This window comes from Ursus maritimus, unplaced genomic scaffold (genome assembly GCF_017311325.1).
Source record: "Ursus maritimus isolate PB19 unplaced genomic scaffold, ASM1731132v1 scaffold_11, whole genome shotgun sequence".
Lineage (NCBI taxonomy): Eukaryota > Metazoa > Chordata > Mammalia > Carnivora > Ursidae > Ursus > Ursus maritimus.
In genome coordinates this window covers 51,651,035-51,658,810 of record NW_024423453.1, presented here as the reverse complement: position 1 = coordinate 51,658,810, position 7,776 = coordinate 51,651,035, and positions in this window count along the sequence as shown.

Here is a 7,776-nt window from a genome sequence, read left to right as displayed (position 1 = left end):
CCGTAAAAATAGCTTGCTATGGCATCAGAGATAAAGATGAAGGAAGAATGGAATTTGATCCCCAGATCGGTGCGGGCTTATGAGAGAGAACCGTCTGCTGCTGAGTTCTGGGTAATGAATCTCTAAGCTAAATATCACGATAGTAACTCAAAAGAGCTTCTGAAACAATGTTAGAGGTCACAACGTCAAATGCCTTTAGGGGCTGGATAGATAACACCAAGATATGGGACAGGTGTAAAAAAATCGTTTTTCCATGAAATACTCAATCCTCTTTCTAGCTTTCACTTTCCAGCTTTTGCAGTAGAGATGGTAGTGCACGAAAGATTTCATTTTCCCCTTATCTTGACTCTAAGAAGAACAGACACACAAACAGGAAGACAGTGCTACCTGAACTCTCAGCGTGGGGCAGGCAGTGTGGAAGGAGGGTTCTGTGGTGACCTCTACATGTCCATCCAAGGCGGAGGCTGCTTCTTAACCCTCACTCTTTGCTAGCTTCAGGGAACGAACGTGGGTTGAACTTTCCTACATTTTCAACGTTTCTGAAGAAAAGCTGAAAATCTGGATTTTTAGGTGCAGTCTCCTCATGTTTACAAGTTATCAGCTCACATAAAAATTAGCCAGTTGTGCTGGCTAAACAAGTTTGTGGGAAGGATTTGGCCTGTGGGCCATTGATTCACAACGACTTAATTGTGCCTTAATTTATAGATGAGTCCTCTCTCCTAAATTCCTGACCTGAGTAATCAATGAACTACTCGACTTCCGTCCTGAGACGTGTAGAGTTCTCGTACGTTCAACGTATAATACACAACCGCTCCACGGTCTTCCCTGGAAAACCCACTGTCCTGTTGCTAGTGCATCCAGTCAACAGCACCACCATCCCCTCCGTTCCTTCAGCTCCTAACTGGCAGCTGCCCTAGACCTCTCTACCCTGCCACCCACACCTGATCAATAGCCACATGCTATTAATTCTTCCTCCTCAAACTCTGTCCAGTTAGTCCGCATTTCTCCATCCCCGCCGCCACCATCTGTGGCATTGTCTGTCACCTGTACGTGTGCAATAGTGTCCAAACATTTTTCCAGCATTCCATTTGGCCTTTTCTTATTCTTCCACCGGTATGATCTTTTCAACGGAAATCTGATCGGGTAACCTAGCTTAAACATTTTAATGACTTCTGACTGATATTAGGTTGGAGTTGAAAGTTTAACCTGGTGATAAGGCCTCCACGATCTGGCTGCCATTCAATCATTCACTTGGCAAATGTTTGCTGAGCACCTGGCAGACATGTTTGGAGCTTGAATACACAGTGGTGAATGAAACAGGCCAACGTCTCTGCCTTTCGGGTCACTTTCTGAGTGAGACTCTGAATGTGGTTTATTGTGCGTGTACATTTAGCAGCTGATTTTCTATCCTTTATTTCACTTACACCTAAGACCCGTCATGGCCCCGGGAGTATTCTAGGTACTCAGGAAACTAACGCTCATAAGGTATGACTTCTGTGGTCTTTGCCCTAGTGCTATCGTTTACACCTGGGACAGGAAGATACTATCTCCATGACCAACATTTCCATCACCGTCAGTGGGCTAGTCTTCTAATATCTTTTTTTCTGTCTTCTGAAATATTGGAAAATGTAAGTGTGAGTAAAGTCTTTGGGGGTTTATTTAGGTTTTGGAAATATCGCCCCCTACTGCCACTATGGAGATACTGTTCAGATCTGTAAAACGGTCTTGACCCCCAGAGGGCGTTGTTTGACTAAATGGATGAGTAAAAGATTGAATCCTTGAGTGCCACCTGGTACGGCAGCCTCAGAGCGTCATGCCGATGGAGCCGTTGTTGCTCTGTCTACCCTAGAACACACATCAAACTTCTTTGGCTCCATAATCTGCCCTGGAAGCCATTCACCCTTTCTTTCTATTGGAATCTGAACTTCGTCAGCAAATTTTTCTGTATGCCTAGATTGGGAAGACAGTGTTAGGTGCTAAGAGAATCAGGGCGATCATGAGCATTGGTCGTAAGGAGGGAGGCGGATGAGGAAGACATGTGGATGGCTAGGTGAATGTGGAGAGGGAAGAAAGGCGATTGGATCCAAAGGAGGAGCCTAGAACACGGGTATCTGACCTGGGGCTTACAAAATGTATACCATTTCAACAGTCGGGAAACAAAGATAGTTGCAGTTGGATGGACTATTCAGAGCAGATCTGAGCCGTGTGAAGGTACGTCCTGTGTTCAGCACTGAGACAGCACTGTCTGTGGGGCTCCTGCAAGGGTTGGTGAGGGTGTGGGAGGGGACAGGCGATGGGGGGATCCAGGCCAGGCTGGGGTCAGATCACGCTATAGAGCGTGGAGAAGGTCGTAACAAGAAGTGAGAATAGGAGGGGCACCTGTGTGGCTTAGTTGTTAAACAGCTGACTCTTGACCTCAGAGTCCCGAGTTCAAGCCCCATGTTGGGCTCCATGCTGGGTGTGGAACCTACTGGAAAAAAAAAAAAAAAAAGAAGTGAAAACAGGAGGTACATTTGGGGTTTCAAGCAAATCAAAGTAACCATTGCATCTTTGCAAGACCAGAGCTGCCCATAGCCCTCTTGGCCTGCAGTTTTTTTCTTTGAGTTACAGTGTAGTGCCAAGTACGAATCTAGATAGAATAAACAGAAATATCCCTCTTGACAGAAGCTGCTAACTTGAATCATAGGACGATTCCTACATATGAGCCACGTGGAGTGTCTTGGTCGTCTGGCCGGTTGGAGGCCTCAGCAGAGAAAGGAGCGGCAAAAGTTAATTTGCTCTGTGAAGGTTCTAGGAGCACAAGCTTTGGCAGGTTTTCAAAACAAAATTTACAGCTTTAATAAAACTGATAAAGTCTTTCTCACTTTTATACGTTGAAATATGATTTGATATTCACTGGAGATAAAGGAGATGCAGTAAGAGTTTCCCCAGGGCTCCTGCTGGAGACTGAAATGGCATCATCTATAATGAATCCAAGGACTCATCTTTGGATTAGGATCTGGGTGGGTTGGAGCAGATGAGGAGTAGGTCGAGGGTTCAAGCATGAAGGGAACAAATATGAAATAAAGCTGAAGCCAGATGGCCTTAAGCGTTTCTTAGGTGCATCTGAAAACCAAGAGAAAGCAAGAGAAGGGCTTAGAGGGGCCTTTAGCTGGCCCACCTCCATAACTCACAGGCTGCATGGACTCCCGCCATGCCTGACCCCGATTCTAATAGGGCTCCATGTTCGTTTACTTAAAACAGGATATAAAACAATGTGCGATTTCATCTTCCTTATTTATCTCTCCCAGATCCAGTGAGAAGCAAATTTGCACATAATGACAGATCGCAGGCATCTAGCCCCAAATGGAGTGTCTGGTTGTGATCCATCATCATGACATTTCAGCTTTAGCAAACATGGCTGCTCACAGGGGGACACAATTCGTGAGTGAAATTGGAGGGAGCAGGATTTAGGAGTCATACATCAATAAGAGAAGGGATGGGGGCGGGTGCTGATGGGATTCATCCTCCACCAGTGGGCAGCCGCAGGATTTCACCTCAAGCTCGATCAAAAGTCTTTTACATTATATTTTTTTCTTTTCAAATGAATATCCAAAGATCATATATCTTTGTCACTTGGGAATTATATGGAGACCCTTAAATCAGATGAAATCTAGGTTAGTGCTTGTTTCATCAAGATGGTCAAATCCTCCTTGAAAGATTAATCAGAGAAGGGAGATATAGAGGCTTTAATCTGATTAATTGGCTATAAAATCAAATGGGGTATTTTTTAATTTGTTTGTTTTTGGTGTTGCTTTGAGTTTTTGTCAGGGTTTGGATCAAATTTGGAGAGAGGCCACACAAAAATTAGTTGTCATGTACTTCAGTTATATTTTCAGATAATCAAGGTAGAACCATTACAAAATCTTGCTATTTAAGAGAACATGAAGGGATTCAAAATTTAGGCCCTCTGTAAAGTGTTTATTTGAATAGCTTAAAAAATAAGGATATACACATCAAAGAATTAAGGCTGAAGGCTAAAAATTAGAAAGGAAACAGACACATCAAAGATATGAGTGAGTAGAAAGTAATTGGAAAAAGCACTTAGAATAAGATACTTGCTCTAGCTGGGGTCCTAACTTCTAGGCTAGATGAGTCTGCGGATATGCAATGACTCGCGTCTCTAACACTCAACATCCTAATCTAGGTTCACCACCTGAGTCTTTAGCTTGGGTTGCTCAGACAATCACTGAACCCTCTGGGTAACTTGCCACAGAGTTAGGGAAGAGTCCTAGTCAAAGTTGAATCCAGTACTAGTGGAATCCCCTCCCCCAACCCCCAAGTTAAAAAGCTCCTGGGAGATGATCTAGTTAGAGTCCTCATCAGTTCATGAAGGAACACTGTGCCGTCCAGTGCGGGGGTGCTCACTACACGTCCTGCTGATGGAATAGTCAGTCGTTCTTTCCAATAGCTCCAGGAAGCAGTTAAATACAACCTCTCATTTTGCTGAAGTGAAAAATGAGGCAAAGATGGTGTCAGACATTGATTTCATGCCATAAATGAAGACCACGTGAACATGAGAGCTGTAACTTTTTCTGACTTTAGGCAAATAAATAATACCCCAAAAGGGTCGTTTTGTTAGAATAGAAACTCCATTTGAACAACCTCAGTTAACAGGGAGGGATACTAGGTCTCTTTCGACTCTAAGAGCAGGCATCCTGAGTGGCCTTTGGAGGGCTATCACGACCTGGAGTGCTGTAGAGAGCCAGGATGCCCCCTCTGTGCATCTGTTTTCCTCTTCTTTTGTTTCTGCAGATCACTTTTCTCTATTTCCCAGTCCAAATGGTAGTTTCAAGTATATTAATGAAAGCCCAAAAGTCAAATACAAGGACTGGGTTAAATATAGTCATAAGAAAATCCAGGAAGGTGAGAGAGGATTCTGGAGGTCAATGGGTTAGAGCAACCATAATGGAAGAGGTGAGCGTAATTCATAAAAAGAATGTAAAACAGCACAACTAAACAAAACAACACATATTACAAAATCCAGAGATGGGTAAGGGAAGGTGACTGCTTGCTGAAGTTTGGCACTAAAATGTATGCAAATCCTTTTTTGTTGTTTAATGCCTTAGGGGTCTGTCTACTCTCACTGGAAGATTTTAAGAGCTACACTGTGTCCCCAGGGAGAAGCCAGGCTTCGTCTATGGCGAGGACGCAGAGTAATTGATCTCTGGATGAGTCTGGTTCATAATTCTGTGATGCAAGCATTTGCAGAGAGGCTGTGTGGGGTCTGCATAAGAATGCAAGTAAACAAAAGAGACATCTATAGACAGTTGACCTTTCTTCCCTATCAGTTTCTTTTTTCTTTCTTCTTTTGTTTGACTCACTTTTATTACTAGGAGCAAAAAGTGAGCAGATCAGAATTTTATTTCCTTTCTTAATTCATAAACATGAGAGACATGACTAAATAGTTGGGAAATTTTCAATTTTAACAGGGTATCTTGTGTTGAACATAAAAATCTGATACTTTTTTTTTTTTTGGAAGGGGCACAGGGAGAGAGAGAATCTTTTTTTTTTTTTTTTAAAGATTTTATTTATTTATTTGACAGAGACAGACAGCCAGCGAGAGAGGGAACACAGCAGGGGGAGTGGGAGAGGAAGAAGCAGGCTCCCAGCCGAGGAGCCCGATGTGGGACTGGATCCTGGAACACCGGGATCACGCCCTGAGCCGAAGGCAGACGCTTAACGACTGAGCCACCCAGGCGCCCCGGGGAGAGAGAGAGAATCTTAAACAGGTTCTATGCCCAGCATGGAGTGCGGAGCCTGACACGGGACTTGATTTCACGACCCTGAGATCATGACCTGAGCCAAATCAAGAGTTGGATGCTTAGCTGACTGAGTCACCCAGGTGCCCCAAGAATCTTCCATTTAGCTATATTATTAATTTCAACTGGTCCTTTCATCCAGAAGACACTGTTGAGTGATTCATATTGTGTTGTGTGTGATAGTGCAAGTTAACAGTATCCAGCCCTGTTCTAAGAGCCTTGTCTGTGTTACCTCATGTAATCCGTACCCACATCCAGTCACATAGACATTGCTAGTTTCCTGTTCTTTTGGTGAGGAAACTGAGGCACAAAGAAATTAAGCAACCAGCCCTGGGTCACACAGGTACAGAGTGGGATTTGAACCTCAGTATGCAGACTCCAAAGCCTTTTCCTTCACTCAGTTATCTTTCCAAAAGCTACAAATGTAAGTATCTACACCAAACAGCACTTTATGACACGCCGGAACAGTGATTTTCCAGAAGTAGAGAAGGCATGGCTGACTTCCTGGTGTTTGACCTGGCCTCAAAAAAGATTGAAGGATGGAGAATTATGAATGTTGAACTTAACTGCTGGACAGTGGGGACACACTAGAGCATTAGAGATTTCGCAGCAAGGGAGGAAAACTGTCATGGTGTTGCTTTAGCGGGAGACAATTTGGCAGCCGCGTGAGAGATGGTTTCGTCGAGGAGAACTAGGCCATGGGAACTAGGGTGTTGTTAGGACCAAGATGAAAGACTTTAGGACCAAGCTCACGATTGTGTAGGTAGGCAGGACTTGGGCTTCACACAATATTATTTCAGGAGACATGGAGAAGATAAAGAGGATACAATGTAATACTTTCCCTTTTTCTCAGATTTCTTTCCTTACCACAAGTACACTTAATTTTTCTGTTTTGTTTCCCTGTGAGAATTTCCCAGGGCAGCAAAACAGTCATGCTTAGCCTTTGATAGCTGAGTGCTAATCAGATGTTCTACGGTTGTGTTCTGCTGTTTATGACTTGAAAGGTAACCATATGCGACAAACGAAAGCATGCTCCTGTCTATGCTCTTGTTTATGGGAGATCTAGTACAGTGGCTTCAATGGCTTCTGTGATGGTTAGGCACTCCGGATATTTAAACACAAGCAAAGCCTTCTGAAGGCCTGGATAATGTTAATTAGGCTCCAGATGCCTGGCAGGGAATGATACAATCTCCTATGAAATTACATAACAGGGTGAGATGAATCTTAAGCTCTTTACCTTTTTGCCCTTTATATTAGAGGTTTGCCCTCCTGAGGAAAGTTCTGATGCTTTCATATCCTTCAGTGCTTTCCATTTAGATTGGTGTTGCTTGGCTTTTTTGCTGGTAATTCTTACTAGGACCTGTTGTAGTATGTGGTTCTTTGTGGTTTTTTGTTTTGTTTTATTTTTTCATAGACCACAGACTATCTCTTTTAAAAATGAATCATCCCCAAAACACACTAAGTGAACGAAGTCAGACATTAAAGGACAAATATTGAGTGATTCCACTTGTATAAGTTACTCAGTAATAGTCAAATTCAGAGAGACGGAAAGAACAGTGGTCACCAGGGGCTGGAGTGGGTGAGAGGGAATGGGAATTATTTAAATGGGTACAGAGTTCCAGATTGGGATGATGGAAACGTTCTCTTTTTTTTTAATTAAAGATTTATTTATTTATTTGAGAGGGAGAGAGAGCGGAGAGGGGCAGAAGGAGAGGAAGAGAGAGAATCTCAAGCAGACTCCCCACTGATCAAGGAGCCCGATGTGGGGCTCAATCCCGCAACCCTGAGATCATGACCTGAGCCGAATTTAAGAGTCAGACACTTAACCGACTAAACCACCCAGGTGCCCCAGATGATGGGAAAGTTCTCAAAATGGCTAGTGGTGATGATCTCACAACAATGCAAATGCAGCTAATGTTGCTGAAATGTACTCTTAAAAATGGTTAAGATGGCAAACTTTATGTTACATATATTT